Source organism: Poecilia formosa, unplaced genomic scaffold (genome assembly GCF_000485575.1).
Source record: "Poecilia formosa unplaced genomic scaffold, Poecilia_formosa-5.1.2 Scaffold40, whole genome shotgun sequence".
Lineage (NCBI taxonomy): Eukaryota > Metazoa > Chordata > Actinopteri > Cyprinodontiformes > Poeciliidae > Poecilia > Poecilia formosa.
Window position 1 is genome coordinate 2372865 of NW_006799979.1, and position 25425 is coordinate 2398289.

The 25425-nt window shown below is 41.1% G+C and overlaps 1 long non-coding RNA gene across 1 annotated transcript; it reads right to left on the reverse strand.

Moving 5' to 3' along the window:
* Positions 1–801: 801 nt before the first annotated feature.
* On the reverse strand, positions 802–24908 carry LOC107836111 (uncharacterized). Its single transcript, XR_001661959.1, has 4 exons — positions 24761–24908; positions 22974–23053; positions 3475–3597; positions 802–1789 (listed from the first exon to the last, which is right to left on the reverse strand). It is a non-coding gene; the product is annotated as an uncharacterized LOC107836111 (long non-coding RNA).
* Between the last annotated feature and the right edge of the window lie 517 nt (positions 24909–25425).

Sequence of the window (25425 nt, forward strand, 5' to 3'; positions counted from 1 at the left end):
TGTACTTAAGTACAGTAACGAAGTACTTGTACTTCGCTACTTCCCACCACTGGTCCGTCGGTACACACGCATGACTCACCCTACGAGTTGCAATTAGCCGCAAGTTAGGGCTAATGATGTAGACACCTCTCCACTGCGAGTTATGAGGCAATGGGCTGTTTGTTGAACTTGTTAATGTCTGCTCCAACGCTGACCTTTTTGCCTTTGGCGCTGGACTAATGATAAGTGAAGGTGAAACGGGGATGTGTGTTCCTGTCATAGGCACCGTTTAAAGACATTTTAATGGACAGCAGTTAAGATGGACATTTGTAAGCCTGTCTCTTTGAACTACTGTTTCCTCTGTGGTGTAACAGTTGGAAAGCTGAGGACTCATTTGCCAGCAGATGATGAGCGCGCACGCACGCATGTCGCTTTGATCAACTTTTACTGATAAAACGTCTCCATTGGGGTCGTTTTGCTGTTCTTCCTCTTATGGTTCTTGCCCTGTAACATTATCAGTAATCAAATACTTCTCCACTTCAGCCGTTCAGGTAAACCCCTACCACTCACACACACACACACACAAACCATTCGCACACACAGACAGTGATTGGTTACATGAGACTTTGTACTGAGCAAACTGAGCTTCCCTACAGGTGGTCCACCAAATGTTATCGCATTGACCATTGTAGTACAGCTCCTGTGTAACACACACACACACAGGCCAATTCAGTAAGTGTACAGAGAAGATCATGAGATGATAAGAAAGGTTTACCAGTAGGACGGAGGTTTACTAAGTAAATGAATGTCAAGTGAAGTTTATTTGTACAGCACATTTTATCAACAAAGTAATTCAAAGGGATTTATAACATAAAAACCAATCATGAAACAAGCAATAAATGTTACATTTTGTCAAATACAAAGAACTGAATATCCTAAGGAGCAGGCCACGGCGCTTTTTGAGGATATTTGGAGAAGTCAAAGTTGATTTCCAGCTCTGGCCGTAACTGTTCCTGTCAAGCAGCAGACGCTCTCTGCTGCTTGACAGCCAATAAAAACGTACGGCAGGAAGGCAGCAGGACAGAGGCTTTCTTTCTTCCTCAGTTTGAGCTTTAGCAAGTCGTCTTCATCACCTCTAGATCTCTGAATGTAGCGCATGATTGGAAAAGAAAACGTGAATAATCCATCTTCAGGTTAACGCTTGAAAAATCAAGCGAAGTCTTCTAAAAACAACTCGGATGCTATCTCCCCACTTCTATAGAGAAACGGGGGAAAAAAAGAAAAGAAAAATCTAACTGCCCTCTGATGTGAAGCCCTGAAATGTGACTTTTTACAGCAGGTAGCATGGGGAGAAGATTTGCTCCTTTCCTGTCAGATATATCCTTGCCCGGTGCTTTTCTGCAGCTCTCCGCACACACTCTGCTCACTATTTATGGCGGCCGTTAATTCCCAGTGCTCTGGTAAAGAGCTTCAGGTGCAGGTGAACTTGGAGACATGACAGAGGGCCATACCCCAAATCTGACACAACATTACGACATGCTGACTCGCAGATATGAAAAATAGCCCGGACTCGGGTCTCACCAGGGGTTAAAGATTAAAACGTGTGTGTGTGTGTGTGTGTGTGTGTGTGTGTGTGTGTGTGTGTGTGTGCGCGCGCGCGCGCGCGAGTGCTGTGATAGCAGATTGATTCCAGACTGGTGTTTCTGTGGGTTTCGGAAAGGGAATATGCATTGCCCTGGTTTCGCCGGCGCGCAGCTTCTCTCCATTTCACCTAATGGATGTTCCCCAAGAAACCCACAAACGGTGCAACCTGCAGCATCAGGAGACAAAAAGGAATGGGGGGAGAAAAGAAGACAAAGGATGATCAGTAATGACATGTTAACATTTTGCAAAGCCGACTACTCCTTGGATGTTTTACTCAAACTAGAAACATTCTTCTGTTAAAACACATCTCTCTCTCTTCCTCTCTCTCTCTCGTTCTTTCTCTCTCTCTCTCTCTCTCTCACTCCAATGAACCGGTTATTTCTAAACAACCTTTATTGTCACACCTGACTTCTTTTGATTACAGAGAGGGCTCATTTTACTCCATAACTCGTATCCCATAACCTGCTACCCAATGTAACTGTTAACATACATATCTGTTCTGCTGTGTACTCAGGTGTGTAACGGCATCTGTGTTTTTTTTTTTTGTTGTTGTTCTTGTTCTTTTCAGATTAAGATCTCGTTCTGCTTGATCAAAGCTGCATGTTTTCATGTCCTTATCTTATTGGGGGATGTATCATGTTTGATGCGTCCATTTCTTTGTTGAAACAGGCAGCCACTATTGGCTCCCTGGGAATCAGTTATTGATATATAATCTGACTTTTTCCTTTTCCCCTGCAGAATTGCAGCTTCACACTGATGCTAAAACAATAGGAGCAAAGATAGTTTGTCCTTGTTCACACCAGGCTGTATTCTTACCCATTTTGTTTCATTACAACCACAAACTGGAGCGCATTTTATTGCCATTTTAGTTGCTAATGCATCAGAAAATCAATCTGTTTTCAATACCTTTATTTTCTCACAAACTTCCAAAAATGGTGGGAGGATCTGCTAAAATGACAAGGATCAAATGTTCCTTTATGGAAGAGCGGCAGGAAGTCCTGTTTGTTGGTAACACGGGCCTTGAGGGGGTCGGAGAAGATGCTGCTCTGGTCAGATGAAAAACGATGGGTTAGGGTGTCGATGCAAGAAACCTGACACAGTAAATTACCCTTAAGAAGCCACAGCCATTGTGAAACACTGGTGACTTTGGGACGGTTTTCGCCATCAGTGACTGGTTGGTGTGGATGGAAAGATGGATGGTGTAAAGTACTTGATAAACCTGGAAGAAAGCCTGTTAGAGGCTGAAAGGAGTCCTGCAGGACAACGACCCCAAGCAAACAATCAGAGATACAACAGAAAAGGTTCAGGCTGAAGTATGTTCATGTTAGAACGAAACAATTCAAAGTCCAGACCTGAAATCCAACTCCAAATCCAGTGGAGAGACTTGGAAAGCGATGCGTGGCTTTGTGTTACTCTGTTACACAAAATCCCAATAAAACACATTAGAGTTTGTGGTTCTGAGGTAAACAAATGTTGAAGAATTTAACAGGGACCGATACTTTTGAAACACGATCCACGTCATTAATCGGCTGGCAGACAAAGAGAGTGTGTTTTTAAAATAACAAATCATATTCTTTTCAATAAAAATGAATTTGACCGACCATTAGGTTCTGGCTGTCTACTCTAGAAGGGTCACTGAAGGGTCATGGGCCCTGCTCCTGATCCAGACAGACAGCCTCGATTTCTTGATTTCCGCAGAACACGGATGGCTGAAATTTATACCTCGGCAATGTCAACTTCCCTCTGCAGCGCTGTCACTTACAGGCGAGCGCCGGAGCGCACAGGCAGGGGAGAGCGAGAGAGGACATATCCCGTGTCATTTCCTGTTTTGCAGAGCAATGTCTTTCTGACCTTGTTCATGATACGCCTCCATGCTTCTCAGTGTCGTCCTCCTACAGGCCGATAAACACGATTCCGTCTCCCTGTCTTTTCCCTGCCAACCCAGCCCGTTTCCTAGTCTTCATCCATTCATCTCTACGCACACAGCCAGACAGAAAAAAAAACAAAAAAACACAGTCGCAGTCAAGGGTTCAGCTCATGCAAAACTAACGGCATCATTTGCATGTTCACGCGCGGTGATGGATACAGATACAATTCTTTAGAAAGAGGTTTGGACAATATGAAACGGGATTTCAAAAAACAGAAGTGCCAATCAAAACCCCCAAAATTTTCCTGCACTAACCACACACAGACACACACGCACACAGTAACCTATTGAACTGGCATTAAATTCAACTCCTACTGAGAGGCAGCAACACTGAACCTTTGGTGGTGTTTTTTTTTTTTTTTTAGTAATCAAAATTAAAAAAAAATAAAAATGCATGTAGACACACCTGTTCAACCTCTTTCCCACCATTAATACTCATTAATGTTATTTGCACTTTCCCACCAATAAGCCAGACTTTTTACAAGTTTTCTGTCCACAGAAACAAAAAGTGTAAAACCAAACCAGAAGATGAACAGTCTCTGAAAGATACTTGTTTCACAAATTCTGAAAAAAAAAAAAAAAAAAAGATTTGACATATAGGATCTTTGTCTCATTTATACCAAATTTCAGCTAAACGTTGCTTTGTAGTTTCATTGTTGTTACTCAAATACTGCAGAACGAAAAACTGTAGCCCTGCTTTCAGATTGCTTCTATTTTTTATTTTTTTTTTATCCTTCAGTGTTTCAGATAATCAGAAAAATATTAGCAACTTACAAAGATTATTTGAGTCGGCACAAAACGCTTTTTCCAGTTGGGGAATGTGAACCACCGAATGACTGCTTGTGCCACTTTTGGCTTTAACAACTGCTGAAGGCATTTGGCATACCTGGATTGGTATTTTGCATTGGTGCTTCTTTTCAGATTTGATTAAATTGAGCCACATTGGTGGGTTTGTTCAGGTGATGTCACAGGGTCTCGATTTGATTTTAGTCCAGACTTAAAGGAGGCCACTGAAAAAAATCGTCGCTTGGTTTTCTTTCTTGCCATTCAGAGGTGAATTTTCTTTAAACCATTGTTCTAGGACGTAGCCTAATTCTTCTCGAGCTTCGGTTCACCAACTGGTGGTTGGACTCCTCAAGAAGTTTCTGCTAGAAACCAGAATCAGAAAATCCAAGCCAACCCTTCAACTGGACTGAATAACACCAATGGAACAAGAACTGGGTTCTTTTGTGACCTCCTGGATGAGCCTTTGATGTGCTCTTGGAGTAATTTTGCTCAACTGTAAACAACAGCGAAGGTTCACCGCTGTTCTGTGTTTTCTCCATTTGTGGATAACAGCTCTCTCTATGGTTCACTAGACATTTCCAGCGCTAAGAAAACCTTAAGAATTGAGGCCTGACTCGGATGAAATGAAGACGTCTTTTTTTCTTGAGCTGAAACTGAAGAGATTGCTCTCGTTTTATCACCTTATTGCTGCGTGTAGTCACTGTCTTCTAACGGTCTATTTTGGTTCAAATGGATGTTTTTTTGAGAACTGAAGAAGCCGCTGCTGGGCCCTGCAGCGTTTGAGCCTTTCGCTGAGCCACTCTGGATGTTTGCTCCCCCTTCAGCTGAGGCCTTGTGCCAGATGCAGCCTCTCCCTCCATCCCCATTTTTAACCACACGGTCAACAGAGAGAGTTTTCTGTTGATCTTGGAATCTGCTTTCAAAAAGCCTTCCCTTCGCCTCGTCTGTCTGCGCAACACGTCTGACGAAAATTCAGACTCCTTTTTTCCAACCAGAAGTGCAAGTTCTGGCGTCCCGTACGGCAATCTGCAACGCCATCTCCAAACACGCACACGCACACACACACACACACACACACACACACACACACACACAGAGAGAAGTTAACCACAGCTCGCTTGCCCCGCTAAAACGCCAAATATTTCATTTTCGAACAATAAGGGTGCAAGATATGACAAGGAAATAAAGAAAAGGCATGCTGGGTATTTATGAAAACAAAATGGGGCTCATTAACAAAGGCTGTTTAGATTGTGGCCAGGAAAAGGTGAGAGGCAGGTAAATGTAAACGCTCATCAAATTACCATCGACTGCTGTGCCTCTCATGGGCGTTTGCTGGTTTCCTTAAAAGCTCTCCTCTGACCAGAGTCCAGCTTCTTCTAATTCCACACAGAGCCTTGGGAATTTATTAAATCACCTAAAATGAGCCTCAGAATGTGCTGAGGTGCCCAGGATTAGCTTTCACGGCTATCTGAAAATGTCTTTGATTCAACAAAAGTGCGTGTGTGTTTTTAAAACGTCAAAGTGGGCTCGTAGCAGCTTTTTTTTTTTTTTTCGCTGACTCGCTAAAAAAAAAAGAGAGAAATCTCCCACATCCTTTGCGTCAACAGGAAAATTACTCGCCGTGTCGAGTGCAAAAGAGTCTGCGTTATTTCAAAGTGAGATTTTGATGTATTTATAGTTGTTTTAACGATAATAGTGAGTGACAAATATAAAATAATTACATGTAGGGTCAAAAAGTCTCATTTCTATGTTTATCGGTCACTAAAAATCCTGAATTGTAGGCGGTGCAGGTATCTCACCTAAATAACTCTCAACATGGTGTGCAGACTTTTGTGTAAACAATATGAAACAAGTAAAAAACAATAGGAGAAAATAGGATTTGCCAAATCTTAAGTGCTATTTGGAGCTGGTTATTTGTATCTGAAAGTTGTTTTTAAGGAAACTGGAAAAAATTCAGCTTAAATGTGATATTTTCTATGATAAATACATCATCCCTCAGCTTTTCATGGACAGCAGGTTTTCAGCTTTTTAGAAATCACCTGACCAGAGGTTTAATACCGTGAGTTTGTAGTTGAGACCGAGCTTATCATCGGTTGTTTTATTGCTTCAGCTGATTGATTATGGCAGACGGTGATGAAAAGTTCCTGAAGATCCAATTAAGAAAGGATTTCTTTGCTTAGTTGTAACGTGTAGACTCAACGCTGCTCCGTCCTTTGAGTTACGTTTTATCTTTTCCACTGAAAAGGCATGTCAAAGCAACAACGGAAAACCTCTAACAAAACACAGGAAAAGTATTGTGAAATCATAAGAAAGCCTGGATCAAAAAAAAAACCTCTAAATTGAAAAAAGAACAAATAAATGCACATTTGTTGCATTTCATAGATGTTATGTATTGAAGTTTTTTGAGTCACGCACCGCAGGGAGATAAATGGCCGTAAAAGCTTCTTTTCTAATTAAACTGATTGCCGTTACTGAAAACCTCTGGGTGGGAGCATGTGTGGCATTTCAGCTTGACAGCTGCATCTGTCCGGCAACTAATAAGCTCAAAAGTCGTTATGAGTAGTTGCTACAATTAAATTTTATCTTTCTCCATGTTTGACTCATTTGCCTCCAGTAATTGTTTTCGGTCAGTTTGAAGTAAAGTATTCTATGAGCGAGGAGCAACTCGTGCCTTTCAGCTCTTTCCAAGACCGAGTTAAAGAATTAAAAATTAGAAAGACTTAGCGGGAAAAGGCAAATGCCCCTCAGACGTCAACAAAATGCACATTAAATGTGGATACACACAAAAAACACTGAGCACTGAGTTAATGAGTGTCCTTTCTCTCTTTTTTTTTTCTTCTTCCCCCTGCCCACCAGAGAATATAAAGTTTAACAAGCATTGTGGTGTCGGTGACCCTGAAGGGGAAACATATTCACCACAGAGAAAAGAGACTGATCACTCAAACCTCCGTGGGTGTGCTGACTGAGCGGATGGCAGCATGAATTTATCTGCAGATGCCATTTTGTCTGAACCGTTTTCACGTTTTGTCGTGTTCCAGCCACAGATTTAATTAATTCCTTGGGGATTTTACGACAACGCAAAGTATTGCCGAATCGCGGGATGAAGAGTTGCATTTAAGGAAACGAAAAAAAAGTTTTAATATCAATCGAGATTTTAAAAAAATAAATAAAATAGTTGCTTGAGCGTATTTCTTCCCCCTCCCCCTTTTAGTCTGAAACACCTAAATAAAACCCAAAGCGATTGCCTTCAGAGACCATCGGGATAGTAAATGAGGTCCACCTGTGTCTAATTTAATTTAAATGCAGCTTTTTCTGCGACGGCCCCAGAGGTGTGTTTGGGATGGAAAGAGTGTGTCACCAACGCGGACCTACCAGGACACGGCCGTCCACCGAAACTTGGCATGAGAAATCATAGAAGCAGCCACAGCGGGACACTTAAAAAATTGGGTGTTTTATGAAGGAGTGGCATCATTAAATCCATAAAGGACGGTTGTGGCTGGAAAAACAAAAAAAAAACATTTAGTTTCCAACAAGCCATTTAGGTCACAGAGCAAAAGTAGAAGAAGGTTCTCTGGCCTTGATGACCAAAACAGCACTTTTGGTGTTTTCCACAAGACACGTTGCACCATCTACTCTTTTTAAAACCTGCTTCGCTAGTCAGGCTGAAAAGGTGAACTCAGAAGGTCAAAAGTGTGTCTCACACACTCTTCTACTTCTCTAACCACAGCCTCTTTGTCTCTCTTCTCTCTTTGAACGGGACAAAAGGCCACAAACTGAGCAGATTGTTTACCATATCTCCCGCGTCCACCATTGTTGCGTTGTTTGTGTCGCTTTTCACATTGGGTTACTTTTCAAACTCTGGGGCTGCCCACCGCATGACAGCCCCAGCCACTTGAGCTGTTACTCAATTGTAATGGAAACCACCCGAACTGCGACGAGTTGGGTTGAACCGATTCAAGCCTCTACTTGAATCGGTAGCGTAGCATCAAGCGTAGCAGATATGCTACGCTAGAGGCTGCAAAAACCTTGTCTACACTGGAAACTCACCCTGTGGGAGGACGACTCTAATCTTACAGCCTGAGCTACAAAGGCTGGATGACCAGTACTGTGTTAGAATGACCAAATCAAATGCCTGGACCAAAACACTGAAAGTGCAGGTTCCACAGATGTTTTCCATCTGATTTTTTTCGAACTGAAGCTACTTGGCAATAAAATATTGGCCGATATTTCAGCTTCTAGATGTCAGAAGCTGGGATTATTTGTAGCTGTTCTTGTAAAGTTGGCGTTCAATCAGGGAGGCTTATTCACATGCATGCCACACATTTCAGATTCTCATTTACAGAAAAGTCTTAAAAATCACACGATTTCCCCCACCCCCTTCACGCTTCTGTCGGTCCGTAGCATAAAATCTCAATAAAGTTTGCGATTCTGATCAGACGGCTGCTGCGAGGCGCTGGACAGGGCTGAATTGGGGGCAGCTGTGCGAGTTTAAGAAAAGGTGAAAGTAGTAGTGAGGGTTATAGGCGACTGCACCGAGCGCGCAGGCTAATTTATGTCAGCGCTTTAGCATCCACCCAGATTTACCGATGGTAAGGCAATACTGTGAAATCTGCTTCTCCGAGAGCGCCTCCCGGCCCCCAGACCTGATGCCCTCCACCTCCCACCTCCTGAGCTCAACTGTAACTGTGGAGCCCGTGCTGCTGCAGTCCTGACGCAAACGACTCCTGGTCCCCAAACAAACCATTAGAGCTACTGCAGAGGGTTTGTCTTTCTCACCCGCGCCCAGAGACGGTCGCAGATGATGGATGATGAACGTCCCCCACATCACCTTTAAGGCTCTCGGCTAAAAAGAAAAAAGTGGAACGCACAAAGTGTGTGAACGAGGTGAGCCAAGACGGGACAGTAACGCACAGGCGGGGCGAGCTGGGAGTGTTTGCGGAGGAAGTAAATCTTTTCGAGTGACGTCGGCCTTCGGATAGGAGCAAAAGTTGCGGGCTTATCTGTGTGCAAAGGATCTTGGGAACATCGCCGGTTTGTTGGAACTATCCCCCACCGTGCAACATGCTACTTTGATTATCCGTGTGCTCTTACTCACTAGTAATGTTTGGTAGACACATGTCCCAGAGAGTGTCCTCAGTAAAAAGTTGCAGTTAAAGCAGAAAATAAAAACTTGAAAGTCTCGCTCCAGAATGTTCAGTATTTTTATAAGCGGGCCTGGCTTTTCTGCCTGCTGAAGTCATTTCTGGAGAACCGAGGGCTTATAAAAGCCATGTTAGGGTTATTAAGTATATCCTATCTGCCTCAGCCTCCGCTGACCCTAAGCCTGTGTGTGTGGGTGTGTGTGTGTGTGTGTGTGTGTGTGTGGTCATTAGGCAGAGCTACAGTGGAATCCGTTTTCTCTCAATAATTTCGCTGTTCGGTTTTTGTGAGCCTGAGAGGAGGAATGAACATCCTGAGTTTATTGGCCATTAGAGAACTTAAGATCTATGTGTAGGTGTGGGTGTGGGTGAGTGTGTGCGCGCGTGTCCAGTAGTGTGTGTGAGTGTTAGGAGAACCAGTTTGTTTGGCTAAGTGAAGCAATTTTGGTCTTTAAGTATCTCATGTCACTTCCCCTCAAATGGGGGCAAGTGATACAAGCCCTCCATTCTTAGCAACACACACATCTGCATGTATGGATGCTCACACACCTAATGCTCAATGTTCACCGAATCTCGGCTTTAAATGTTGTTTCTTCGGGAACGTTCATCTCAAGCAATATATTTGGATTCACAGCGCTCTGCTAACTCGCGCCCCTTGAACTCTTCATGTTTAGTCACATTGCAGCCTCAAACTTGATTTGGATTCTGTATGAAAGACCAAAAACTGTCTCATCACGCATTAATAGAGGGAACATGAAGGTCGTTTTCCTTTTTTTGTTGTTGTTTTTAAAACCTGAGAAGTTTGCCGTCCATTTATTTGTGAGTTTTTGGTGACTGTCTCTGGCTTTTCCCATCTACAGAGTGACTTTTTTTTTTTTTTATTCGTTCTCTTTTGCAAAACAGCTCCAATCTGTGAACATCAGACTTACGGATAACGATGGTTTACGGTAGTTTTGGACTTTGACTGGGCCGCTCTAACACACGAATATTCTCCTGGAGACCTGGCTGTTTGTCGGTGATCCCTGAATTCGGCTCTGTCCGTCTTCAACATCTACTCTGACTTTTCCTCGCTTAAGAAACACATTCCCACATCATAATGCCACCATGTTTAATAGCCGGGATGTTGTGTTCAGGGTCTGCAGCTTTTTCGTTCACAGGTGGCCTCCATCCAGTAGGACTGGCTTTGGGGTATTTTTAAGAGTAATTGGCAGAGTAATTGGCAGAGGTTTTTCGCCGAGGTTTCCAAATGCATGCCACTCCTTTAGCAATTTTATTTGTTAAAAATAAAAAAATAAAAAATCTATCCCTCTTTTCATTTCCTTTTACAATTCTGCACTGCTGTTTGTTGCTCTCTCAACAGAAATCAGCAAAAAGGAAAAAAAAATGTAGATGTTTGCATTTTTAATAAAGGCAAAGCGTTGAAAAGTTCAAGGGGTAAGAAAACATTTCCATTTCATCTGAAGTATTAGGAACCAGCAAAGAACCGTCTTTACGTCTACTACTTTTTTTTTTTTTTCCACGCATAACGTTGTCTTTTAAAGCCCTTATTAGGGAAATCCAAATAACTAATGACAAATGTAATTGGAATCCAAACACCGAATCCGCTTGAACAGATCCGCCTAATGCGCTCGGCTTCAGCGTGCACACAGCCGCAGGAGAGGCAGACAGTTGCGTGTCAGGAGCAACCCGATGTTCCTCTAAGCCCAGGGCAAGACGTTACCTGATTGGCCCTCCGGGGTGGTCCCCCTGATTGAGCTCGCCGGGGCGGAAAGCGGTGCGGCTTTGATCCGTGATTGGTTGGGGTCAGTTTGCGGGGTCAGCCCGCGTCTTTAGTGAAACTGAGAAGGCCGCTGATTAAGTGGAGCATCGCAGCAAAATGAGACGTGACACCTGATTTCGCGAAAATACGAGACGATGAAGAAGAGAGAGCAGGTTGGAGATCCATGAGGGCGAGGGGGGAATTGATTTATAAAACTGCCCCGGCGCAATTCTTGCAACCTCTGGTGAAGCTGTGGGGGGGAGCCTCAAGTCAAAAATGCTCTTTTTTTTTTTTTAGCAAGGAAGAGAAAGGAAACGGTTAGAAATCCAGCCTTCAATGTCAGAGCTTCTACTTGATCTATCTTGGGAAACTTTTTTTTAAATTTTTTTATCACTGATAGCACAGTTATTGGTACCCCTGCTACGAATACTTTGTACTACAATCCCCCTTTTGCCAATAAGAAAGCAATGGATCGCCTATAACATTTCACAAGTTTGGCGCAGACTTTCATTCCTCTTTGCACAGGCTCCTCTCGTTTGCTTTTCTCTGCCCGGCTCCAGCGTATTTTACAGGATTTCGATCTGAAGACAGAGACGGTCATGGAAGAAGATTTGCTGTCGTTTTATTTGTCAGACGTTTTATTAAGTATCTTGCTAAATATGACCCATTTTTACTAAGAGATGCGCCACATTTTTATTTAATGTCCAGGTATTTCTCAGTATTCATACTTCAACATTCCCAAACCATCACAGTGTGTTGGTTTATTTTGAAAACATTGATTATTAGTTCCCCACTGGGTTTAGTTTTTTAAACTTAGTTTCATCTGAGCAAAGAACGGCGTTTATTTCTTTGAAAGGTTTTCTTCCAATCATCTGGTGGACATGCAGGTGATGTCTAATGGTTGCTATGGATACTGACGGGCCTCAAGGTTTCCCTCTTTGCTGCAGTTTTCCAAATCTGAAAACTGAACATATCTATTTTCTTCCTTGCCATCTAGCACTGCGTACCTGGAGGATGAGTGAGAGTTATTATCCAGTTTTGTGGAACGTGACTAAAATGGTCTTTGTGATGCGACACATTTATACCCCCCCCAAAAAAAAACAAAAAAACTGAAATAAGCATTTAACAGTTTCTATAAATTTTGATATTCTTTGTTTACATTTGTTCTAATGGATTTGCTGGGTTTAGTAATAATTGTGCCAGTAGTTCCTTACATGGGATTTTTTTCCCCTCACTGAATAAAGTCTCAGTATAAAAAAACACTAATTGACTGATTATCCAACATAAGGAACATTAAGACTTTTTATAAATTGTTAAAAGGTATGACAACAAACTTATGTAAAGCAGATCTGCAATACATGGAGAAATGGAAATACAAGCTGATTTACAACATTAAGTTTATGTTATATGGACGTCTGTGTATCATTTGTGTAAGTTTATATGTATTTATGATTAAATAGATGTAAAGTACCACAATAAAATCAGAAAAATAAAATCACCACATAACTAATTGACCTCACTTTTACGTGATTTTTATCTACATTTGATCCTATTCTTATTCATATCACTGGCTATTTAGGTTAAAAGTAATCATTTAATGTCATCTTTTTTTTTATCTGAATGTGATAGAGAATTTGTGTGGGCAGCTAAAGATTATGGTGATGGTAAGGAGGCATTTCAAACTCAAAGACCTGGAGCTCCTCATTAAGGATGAATTGTCAAAAACACGACTGGAAACATGAATAAAACTGCTCAGCAGTAATCAGACGCTTTGAAACGTTCTTCCACTGATTATTGAGAAAGGTGCAAAAAGTTTCAACTCGCCATGTTTTAATAAAGTAAATATGAACTGAGAGATTTTTTTTTCTCAAAATATAAGCTCATTTTACATTGCTCTATTATGTTTAGAGAGTCTCTCATTACAACAAAAACAAAGTTCTTTGAAATAAAATGAAAATAACAAATATTTTAAATCTAATATCTATGAATACTTTTGGTCTCAAATTCATGTCTTGTTTTGTGATCAGGTTTCTCTTTTTAAAAAAATATTTTAGTCTCAATGAGGCTTTTACTTGCAAAACTAACAGAGTTATCTATAAAAATCAAAGATCCTATTGGAACTGCTTTTACAATTTGGTCTGCATCTTAAATTTAAAGCTTGATAACGATGCAGAATCCTTCTTTCACTTTTTTCGAATTTGAAAGTATCAGATATGTGAGCATCTGCAGATCCTTAATGTTTTCATGCTCCTTGCAGCAGCTCTCCTGTTCACCTCCAGTCCCAGCAGCTGTGCTGCTCCCTGCATGTTGTGAGTTACGGCGATCTGCAGTCCGCCTGGCTTTTATTGATAACATTACACAGCCTGATGTAAATACGATTCTGGCTCCGACAACCCCCCGCCCCCACCACAGCCTCCTCCTCTCCCTCGCTTTCTTGCCCCCCTCTGTGGACGCCGGTACAAAGCTGAGCCTATGGGTCTGCAGCAGTCTGTAAGTCAGCATGTGTCATTTTCATTTCTTTCCCAAGGTAGAGGCACAACATCCGGCTTTATGCGGCTTGAAGGAAACGGAGGGGGGAAAAAGAAGCCGAGATTCATCCTGATAAACAGCCCCGTGCTTTAAAGCTGGCTAAAAGAAGATCCTGCCATCACTTTTTTTTCCTCTGTGCTGTAAATAAAACGTCTTTCACAGGTTGATGTCTCCATGTGGTGCAAAGGAGAAGGCCTGAGTTTTTACAGCCATATGTTATTTTAGGGTCATCATGTCTGTCTTTTTTTTTTTTTTTTTTTTGCCAGGAAAATAAAGCAAACAGGACTTACAGAAACCACTAAAAGTCCTGCCTCGGTTTGTGAGAGCAGAGACGCGGACGCACGTTTTGACCCTGCAGCTGCACTTGCGAATGCATGCGCCGCTTTTTGCTGCCCTGACCCCGAAGGTGTAAATTCTACACTAATGCCTCGTCTATTTGTCCGACTATAAGGCTGCAGCACACACCGGAGAAGAGCGGTGCAGCTGCTGTCCACCCACACACACTCCAACCATGTTACGCCCCCCCCATCCACACACACACAATCACGCACACACTCGCAGGCCCACTGTAGCGCCACATGCGTCACATTCTGCCGTTCCTCTGACACACACAGACAGGAAACAAATGTGTGGTTTATTAGGGACTCTTCCCAATCTGCACAGATGATAAATAGCCCTCCGTTGGTGCTGACTGAATATTCAGGGGGACAAAGACCTCTTATGAAATTACTCTCTCATTAGAATGACTCCTCTGATTAGATAGCAGGCTTGGATTAGCCATCTGCTCGCCTCTTTAGGCGGAGGAATGATACGCTTAGAGCTAATTGCTCCTGATCCAAATATGAGACCCAACCTGAAGGATCTTGTTGCAAAAAAACGCGATACGGCGCGCTCGCTATTTTAAAAGGAGATGTTGCGAAACACACACGGTTTACGTCGGAGCATCGCGTTAGATTTATCAAACGGCTGCGACTCCAGGGTTCTGCTGTTTTGGTTGGCCAGGGAGAAGCTGGCGATTCGGAGGCAGATGTTTACAAAAAAATGTTGACAGAATTTGAGCCTGAAACGGGCTCTCTGTTTTCCCGGCCGCCGTCGCTCCGTTCGGCGCTTCTCGCATTCTCAATGCCTCTCACAGTTAACGTGGCACCAACTGGAGCTCATTGAGGGCTGTGTGCCGGTATCGGGGAGCTGCCACTGTGGAATGGACATATGTAGCAATTTATCACTTGTCTCTCAGCACATGTGGGTGGCCCCGCTGAGGGTATCATTGCAAATTGGGAGCAATTGACGGTAATCCCCCCCTTTCTCGCTTGTGCAGAATCACATCATCAACCCCCTCTGCCGCCCCTCACCCAGTCCTCCAGGCACTTCTTCACTGGAGATGACCTCCAGACTTTTGAGAGCGCTTGAGCCGCATCATTATCAGCTCATCTAGAACTTCATATTTTGGCTAAAAAGTGCAGTCTCACACACACATGTTTGTAGTCCTTGAAGCTTTTTACATGATCTCGTGTTCAAACATCTGAAGTTTCATTGGGATTTCAACACTAAGTAGCGCACAATAAGTTTTCAAATCCTTCTTTATTTTATAAAAAAGAATCTGAGATGTTTGGTGTGGACTTTGTGAGACCACCTGTTAGATTTGGGTCTGGAGTTTGACTAGACCATTCTGATCCACGAACATGATGTGTGTATATTATAGCTCTGTCTATGTTTTTAGATTGCTGGAAGATGCGTCGCTCATCTTTTGCAGCATGCAACATGTTTCTTTGAGGACCAATAGAGGTGAGCAGAGGAACCAAAACTTGTATTTGAGTAAGAGCAGCACGCCTTTAAAGTACTTTTACTCAAGTAGAAGTAAAAAGTAGCCATCCAAGAAATGACTCAAGTAAGAGTAAAAAAAGGAGAAAAAACAAGTCTACGCAAATACTGAGTAATAGATGAAAATATCAATCATTTAATATTTTAAAATGACATAATCAGATGGATCAAAATATAAAGTTAAGTGGAAATGTCACATTTTGAGGAAGAAAATGGCAATAAAAGCAACAAAACATAACAAAATCGGGCAAATTTCTTTTTTTTTTCCCCCAAATGACCTTCTTTCAATATAAAGCTGGCAAAACTTTTCCAAAAACTGCAGGTATGTCTGTGTCAGGAGAAATTTTGGGTAAAACATGTGTGTTTTCCTGTCAGTGAAGTTACTCGCAGTGGGTAGAGAGTCCAGAAATTTTACTCAAGTAAAAATAGAAAATACAGTGTAGTAAAAATACTCCTAAAAGTATGTTGTTTTTTTCTCAAGCAAGTTACTCAAGTAATTGTAATTGAGCCAATGCAACTAGTTGCTACCCAAACTCTGAATACCATCATGTTACCGTAGCAATTCGTGGACTGCAAATTAATTGCAGCTGAAAATTATTTAGAGGCATCAGAGTACAGGGGTCCAGCGTTTTCAGATCTGAACGTGTGAAACATGTGGAGCCCATGTGTTTCTGTCCTTCCACTTCGCTACTGTTCGCAGAAAAACAGCTGCAATAAAACCTGCAGCTTAGCTGTAGCTCCACCTTTTAGGACAGTTTTACACAAACAGGCACAAAAAGGAGCTGGTTCTTTAAGTTAGTGGTAGAGATAATCTGCTTTATGTTTCAAAGCAATTACTTTTGCAGCTTCGCTAAATTGCTCTTTCACTCATACCGCCTCAGTTTTTTGACTCATTTAAAAAGGTAGGAAAATAATCGACAGATCTAGAAAAATCCTCTTTCGTTCACAGAACCTGTTCAAGGATAAATCGGACCGAGGGGCTGACATCAGAAATCTGTGTGAGGTTTCCACTGGCCCAGCGGTTATCGCCCTCATCTATGAGTCTATGAGGTCCATTAAAGACATCACTATCCTGCTCATGTCCTGTTATTTCACCAAACATTTTCAGTCAAAAGCCACAAAAACACCAGCGCTGTGTATTCAGAGGCTCTCACAAAGTCTATAAAACAGTCAGTTTTGCTTTTATTTCCTAGGTGTGAACATTTATATGGGAACAGAAAACTGAGCATGGGAAAAAAAAAAGTTTAAAGCTCTGTAATTTATTGTTTATTCTGTCATCTACAAGATAAAAGAAACCTAAGTAAGTTTACATGACATATTTCTTCAGTTTTTCCCTTGAATTTTATTTATTTTATTTTTTTTTAGTGTGTAGATCTTGAGGATATAGTTGTGCTACATTATTCCAGATGGGAAAAGGAAGTAAAAAATCAATCAATCACTCTATTGAATTAACTTAAACGGTCAATTTGTGCCTTGTGTTGTTTTTGGAATAAAGAAATGTTTTATTCTCAAAACATTCAGAATTTTGTGACAATGTTTAACATACAGAGGGATGTAGAACATGTTCATACTGGTGTAACTTTAACCTTTGATTTTCAACTTGAAAAGATCGGTATAAAATGTACAGAGGTAGCTCTCGGACTTATTTCCCAAACTTTTCTTTCACGTTTCTGTGGCTGCAACTTGCTCAGCATGGTTTGTTAAGTTTCCTGAACAAAGTGTGTGGTGGTTTGCAGGCATTTAAGATATCCTGCAGGCGGAATTAAAAAGCCATTATGAAATACAATGCTTCCAATAAAAAAAAAAAAAGGAAAAAAAAAATGCCCGGGGTCACACTTGAATTCACAAAGTAAACACTCGCCTTCATCTTCAAAGTGTCTCGTTTTATGTCCAAGACTGAGCTTAACACAACAAAAGGTTTGATGGATGATTTTCTTTAATGTTACAGAAGTCTGTTAGAAGTAGAAAGTTATTAGCGAGTTTTCTAAACGGCTTCACGGTAAAAAATAAAAAAAACGGTCTGGAGATTTCAAGTCATTGTTGCTCTGTGTGTATGAAAATATGAACTTTGATCCAAAATAAAACATTTAAAGAAGAAACAGATAATCTTCCAGTGACATGAGGGGAAGTGTTATTTTTCTGAGAAAAGTTGACTTTCCCAGGGAGTATAAATCAGGCTTAAACTAAAAATAAAAATCTAAATACTCGTTTTATTTCATTCTACCTTTTATCAGTGGTTAAGTGGACGGTTTAAGTGTCCAGCAGCTGTATCTTGTTTTGTGGGGTTTTTCTTTTTCTTGTTCCCATCTTTGGTTGACATTGAAAGCTTTATATGTTTGTAAAGTTATGTTTCTGGATGCATATCAAAGCATAGATTGTGTAAAACCTGCCGAACCTGCTTTCTGGAGTTACCACAGGGAAAATGAAAAACAAGAGAATGACGAACTCATCGGTGCGTAACTTTGTGCCAAGAGGAAGAATCTGGAAATTTCAAAGAAGCAAATTCCAAGTTTAAAAAAAAAAAACAAAAAAAAAAAACTCTCAATCAGTCTATCATTACAGCAGAGCGGATGAGATCCACAGACTGGAACCAAAAAATTTGGTTTGCCGTTTTAAAAACAACTACACATAGCCTTTTATTTATGATGCTGCAATTCTAAGCAGGAAGATTTAAACTGCTGGATGTCTTAATGTTGTCCAAAATTAAAGATGTGACCAGATTTTGTGCCTTGAGTCTCCTGGTTGCAGCTAATCGCTTATATAAACAAAGTCAGCAGAAGCCTTCGCAGTTGCGGTCCTCAAACATTTTTGAACAAGTAATAAAGCTTTTGAAGAACCATTAAACTGTCAGACATTTTAAAACGGCAGGAAATGGACTTTGTCCGTCTTTGAGTTACATTAAACAAAGAAAAGAGGTCTAAGACGTTCTTCTCATTTGACTCTACTTAGTAAGTTGAAGGATGTATTTGAATTGTGGGTTTGACTTATTTACATGACAACTTCAGCGTAGGGTTAGAGCAAGCACTCCATACGCAGAAACTAGGTGTGATTGACATACAGTAACTCTCTGCAGCTCACGTCTCGCGCTGCATGTCTTCTCCCTGTCTCCACCCCTTCCACGTCTGACTATTCTGGATAAAAACGTACAATCTAGCAAAAAAAGACAAACCATTCTCAGCGATCGATGAGGTTGGGTGGTGTTTGGGAACTTGTTTGCGTTCACCTTCTGCCTCCATTTCCACTGAGTCCCACTCAGACCACTATCTGACGTACTTCTGAATAGTTCAAAAACCACAGTCTTTAAGGAACACTGCAAACAAGATTTCAGTGGAGCGAAATAACAAATTAACTCATGACTTGCTGAAAAAAACCCAAAGCTCATCCTGTTGTTTGACCTTTTGTGGTTAGAAAACGTATCCAGTCTGATGTGTGATGCCGTTTCGTGATATTTCTTTCGGATCATTTCATTTTGCTTTATTTTCTGTTTGTTGATGGCAGCAGTAACGCTAAAGCGGTCAACGCTGCTTCTGTATTCTCGTTGGACCACAGAGAACAAAAAAAATAAAAAATCTCTCCAAAACAGAACATCTGCCTCACCATCATTGTCTTGCTCTTGAAACACCATCGTGTGATGTATCATAAGGCTGTCTCTCTTTTACAGTATCAGCACAACCACTGACTCTATCGGGGAGGCATTTACTGCCCATATGGCCACTGACACTGGGTCAAGTCTTGTATTTCATGTGAAACCACAAAGGGTTGTAAAAAGCTTGCACACAGGGATGGATACAAATTCAAGCATTAGCACGTTGCTAATTACTGCAGTCGCTTTTTAATAAAAAATAAATAAATAAAAATGTTGCAGGACAGTAAGAGCGGACGGTCTGAGCTGTGAGTGAAAACAAACTATTCTGAGATCAATAGGATTCAAGTTTCCAAAGTTCTTCTCCCATGTTTGGGTTTATACCTCCTGAAAAAAAGGAAAAAAAAACACGGAAGCCTCAAATTTTGAGTCTTCAATCTGTTCACTGTTTAAAATGTAAACTGGTAATCATGATCCAATTATACAGCCCTGCCTTTGTGCCACTTTGATGCAGAGCAAGCCAAAGTTTATCTGATCCTGGATATTGGTCCCAAGACGGTTTCTTACTTTCATGCCTTAACAACAGCAAAAGCAAGCGAACCTCCAGCTAGGCTCTTCAGATCAGAGCATTCTGATCTACAACAACTGCTTTGCAATCTACACGTGTATCTGTACAATATTTAGATCTGTGAAAGACATGCAAAAAAAAAAAATAAAAATCAGTGAATTCACTATAGCTGTAATTTTAGGCCTTCTACCAAAGAAATCACATTAAAATCCCTGCTTTTGTCTAGATTCCACTCGCCAAATTATGGATATTGTAATTCCACACCGACGTGTTTGAAGTCATTAATGGCAAACCCGCGGCGTTGATATAGATCAGAGTGGGTCTGAAGCCCCGCACGTCTGCGCATTGCCAGCTTGACGAGAGACAGGACTCTGGCCGTTCCACCATAAAGGTTAGGAACCGTGAAATACCTGAGAAGTGCTGGAACCACTCTTCCTTTCAAATTACGGCCTAATGCATGCTATACAGTCCCGGCGGCGGAGGGGGGTGGGGGGAACGCCTTGGCCAGTCCATAAAGGGCTCAGTGTGCAGCTGAAATGACCGTGCAACTCCTGAAAATAAACAAAAATCAAATGGAGTGATTGATCGAATAAATTAAGGGCAGCAGCGAAAGCGCCACGCTCTCTTTTGCTCTCACTCACCACCCAGCAGCCCTCCTCTACACCCCTCACCTTCCCCTCCTCCGCTCCTTGTAAACAGACACAGCTACTCATCAGCCATGATGGCCAGCCTGCTAGAAAAGCAGACACTTGTTGCCGTTTTGCTGCTGTGTTCAGGCCATCTGCATTTGGCATGGGAGTTTTGTCCACACCTCCACGGTGGGGTGAGTGGGGTGAGTGGGGTGGTGACGTTTTTTTGGCTGCTGCTTGGCAAACCTCTCATGAGATTTTACCCTCTGATTTTAATTAGCATCCACAAACTATGTAGGGTTTCTTTTATTACTTGCCTGGTACTGTTTGACTGTTTAAATAGCTCTTGGTTCATTTCAGTTCATGCTCATTTCTTTCATAAAAGAAAATACAATATTGGATTGTTAGTATCATCTGGGAGTACAGATTTAACTAGCTGATGAGTTTGTTTAAAAGTTAGTAATATGTATGTTTATTTTTGTCATTTTGTCTTTCAGATCTGCACAAATAGTCACTTCTTAGTAACTTGTCCATGTCTTAAGTGCTGATGTTGACAAGTGCTTCAGGTACACCAAATTATAATGGCATATCAAATTCAGAAATGTTATTTTGTGGACGTGAATAACTGTTTTAGGTTTTCTGTCTTTGAAACTTTCCAAACAAACGATCTTCAATTCGAAATTATTTCCACCCTCAAAACAAAACATTTACTTTTTTTTCCATGGTGTTGTATGCAGAAATCTATTCACAACGATTCTTAGTCATTCAGTTCACAACCGATTCATCCAAACATTGCATTTTTTTAGCCTTTTTGCCAGTCTACGGTTGTCTTGATGCCAAAAAGAACAAAAAAAAATGCTTTTTTAGATCTTTTCAAATTTCAACCAGACCCAATCAAAGGCCACGTTCCTTAAACAAAATAACAAAATAACACTTTAATTTAGCATCAGTTTAGACACAAACTTCTTAAGCACTTGTGCCACCCCTAAAACAGTGACCCCCAGGGTGAAGAGCCTGGGCGTCTTAGAAAACCAGCTACTTTTGACATTATTGTGGTTGAGTTTATTGGTGTGCGACAACCTGACGTGGTTACCACCTTCAGCAACACATGGATGAAATAAACATAGTCCAGATTTATTTGGAAGAATAACGTCATCCTACATTTATGGAAACTAATACAATAAAAGGGTTATTGTTCCTGTTTTTTTTTTTTTTTTTCAGAAATATTCATAAATTTGGGAAACAAATCAAAAATATTTAAGACTTCATCCACACTGTGGGTGGATCCAGGGCCAGATAAGCCCCTGAAGTTTTGTCCCGTCAATGGTGGCTTCACTCTTTGAGAAAAGTAGAAAACTGAAACTAACATGTTTATGTAGCAAATACAAGGAAATAAGAAAACAGATGAAGGAGCCCTTTTCAACATAAAGTTGTTGTGTTCAACTTTTCCAACGGATTCTGCTAAACTGTACATAAAGTTTTGAAGACCTCATGCTAGCTGGACACGTTTACATCCCCGTTTTCTTGGACTTGCCCTCTGCACGGCCCCTGACCCTTGGATGCAGCCCTGCTTAACGTGGCCGTGTTTGTTATATCATCCTCATCAGGTGAATGTGATCTTTTCTCACCTTTTAACTGCCTCTAAACGGCGAGGCTGTATATTTTAGAGTGGAGCTGGAATCCGAACCCCTCCAATCTGATGAACCTGCCGTCTGGTCAGAACCTTCGTGAAACAAACCCTCACACAGGCACACCTACCTACCCCCTGTGCGTTGTCCCTTCATGCTTGCTTAGCGGCATGGTTTACTGAAATCTTTACCTGGCCTCCGGGGTAACAAGATAGATGTAAACAGACATTGATGACCACCCAAACCAGGATCGACGCAAAGATTTCGGATTTGCTAGTCTCTCTCTGTCATGTCTGCCTCCCCAAAAGGTTTTATGATCATCAATCTAACGGGGAGCTGCGACAGTTTTATGGAATAAAGTTCAAATCAGAGTGCTGCAGGCTCAAATCGACACTTGATCCGTGTGCAACACACACATGTGCACAACAAAACATGCACATCTTGCAATAATCAGCTCAATTAGTTGGAGGACGTGGTCCAGAGTGGCTGAAGTGAGCGGTGGGAGGTTGTGAAAATAAAGGGCTGGCTATTAGGGGAAACGTGATCTTCATTCATCAGCGGCTGGAATAGTTACCGTTTCAGAGCCGCAGCCCTCTGATCAGACTGATCTGTGGAAACAAGGGGTTTACAAACACTGTCAGGGGACAGACATGGGACCCCGGTCCCTGCCGGCCTGCTCACACCCACTGCTGATTGTGAACAAACCAACACAATGAAAGACACTTTGTATTTATGTCGTTTGATATCCGACATTTTCTTTATGCTGTAGTGCAGTTGCTTCACCGTTAGCCTTTTTTTTCTCTCTATTAGATGCACTGTGGTTCAGAGAAAACGTATCAGTTCACAAAAGATCTGAGAAAAAAAAAATCAATCAATCAACAAATTAAGCATTTTGCAGGACACAGAAAGTTGGTTGGAGAGAAAAACCCCCAACTATTTATAATAAGTAACAATGGAAAACACTGAAAATAACAACACAAACGTCAGCAGGTGCTAAAACGGGACCTGGGTGTTGTTTTCAACATCATCCAAGAAATGTTGAAAGGATGAAAGACACATCAGCTGAAGAAGAGCACGTCCTTCACCAAAACATCCATAAATAATTTAAAAAATTTAAATAAAATCCTACACTCATTTTCTTCAGTTCTAAACAAGGGCACACAAGGGGAGTTTTGAGTGAAGGACCATGCAAATAAGTGAAAAAAAAAATAAAAAAAAAATACACCGCATTAATCATTTCAATGGGCTTTTCATACAGTAAGCATAACATTGATACATGCATTCAACAGCTCTCCATACAGCGCTCTTCTAGTGTAATTTCAGCACCTCTTTCACCACTGGGGGAGACTTTGGTATGTTTTGGACCGTGTCAGAGCGGTGTCTGGTTCTGGGTTAGATGTGCGGGGTTGATAATTTTTTTTTTTTTTGTATCTGCAATCAGTTTAAAATTTCTTGTCTGTCAAAACAGTGTTCGGAGCCGCTATTATTTGCAATTCAGGGGCCTCGTATAATAATAATAATAATAATAATAATAATAATAATAATAATAATAATAATAATAATAATAATAATAGTGCGGGATTAAAACTTTACTTTTTAGTGAAGGTCGTTTATCCATTTATGTATGTATTTATGTATCTACATATTAGTTTACTTAGAAATTAAAGTCATTTTCGTGATATTTTTCCCCCCATCACCCCACTATCTTTTTTCCATGCGACGCACGGTCCCTTGGCGATTCCCATTAATCAGCCTAATTCCGTAATACCCCGAGAAGTGCGCTTGAGGCGAAACCCAAGTCAATTTATTAAACAGAGGGAGAAGACAGGGTGCGGAAGCAGGGATCAGGCTCTCCTTACAGCGCTCTTCGTCACAGGTAATAAACGCGCGTCGTAATTACGCTAATAATTTCTTTTTAAGCAGCTGCGGCTCAGATGAAACGCGGCGTCCCATTGGCTCCTGTGAGCATTGAAAAGAAAATCAACAAAAAAATAAAATATATTTTTATATATATTGTGTTGATTTATTACATTGAACACAACATAAGCTGTTTAATCGGTAATTTTGAAGGTAAACAGAGGGGGAAATTTGAATCTTTATGTCAGCACTGAATGTTTCTTCTTATTGAGAGCTTAATATTTAATGTGAACATTTTTTTCTTTTTTTTTCTAATTCCAAGCACAAAACTTCTTTTTTTTTAATGAAAAATAATACGATTTGGTAGCTAGACATGTTTAGCAGCGTCAGAAGATCTCCAATTTATAAGTTGATCTATTAATTCAGTGCCATTAGGCCATCAAGAGCAGCAAAAAGCAGAGGAAAGAGTGTGTCAGCGTGTTCGTGGGTGTGTGTGGTTTGGAGCAACTGTGTGGAGTGACGTGATACCGTTCGCCGGTGCTGCTGACAATAGTATCTCTAATAAAGAGGTCCCACGGTGAGACGATAGAAATCTATCAGCTGGTCAAGTCTTTGGCCCCGCCGTCAACAACACGCCTGAACGTCCGCCTGCGTGACACGCGTGCGTCTAAAGCCTAAAATAAGCCACTGAGTCACACTTTTCACAGTAAACAGGTTTTTCCGCTCGTTTTTTTTTTATATATTTTTATCGTGTATTTATACCAAATTTAATCTGCTCTCTCTAGATTCAAATTACTCGCTCTTTCATGATTACTTATTACCACTATTATAATAGTTATTATTAATACGAGTAGTTTTAGGAGTGGTATTTGTATTAATAATAGCTCTATTAGAAAAGAACTGAGATCTTACCCTGCAATCCCTCCTCTGGTCCTCTCTGACTTCCTATAATCTCATGTCTTTCGAGCAAAACAAATCTTCTCTCACCAACAACTGATGCCGGTGTTTTTTTTTTCCTACTTATTTTTCTTTTCTTCCTCCTCTCGGCTTTTCTCAGATTCTCCTCGTGGCTCCCTCGGTTCTGGGTTGTGGGCTGCAGAGCGGAGCTGATTTCTCCATCAGGACCGGCGGCTGCAACACCTCCAGATTGTTCATTGCTCACTCTCTGTCTCACCTCTAATTTAAATATCCATCTCCTGTGCTGTCATGTGCGGCGGGATCGTACAAAAATAGCTCTGACAAAACTTAGAAAATGGACAACCGCTTTATGCAAAAGAGAGAGAGATAAATAAATAAAAATCACGTTTAGATTGTATTTGTTTTCTCCCCCCAAATGAATCAAGTTGAAAATGCATATTAAAATAAGTTTAATGTAATCCTTCCCGAAAAAACCCATGCCACGTCTTTTCAAACAAGAGGCCTAAGAATAAAAACATAAAAGCTAAATCTGTATAGGTAGACATATTTATTCAAGGGAAATATGAAGATTTATTCCCGTTCCGAGCACTTTTTTACATGCAGCATTTCTTTTGACTTTTAACGGACGGAGTCTTAGTTGGAGACTTTTCAACCAACTG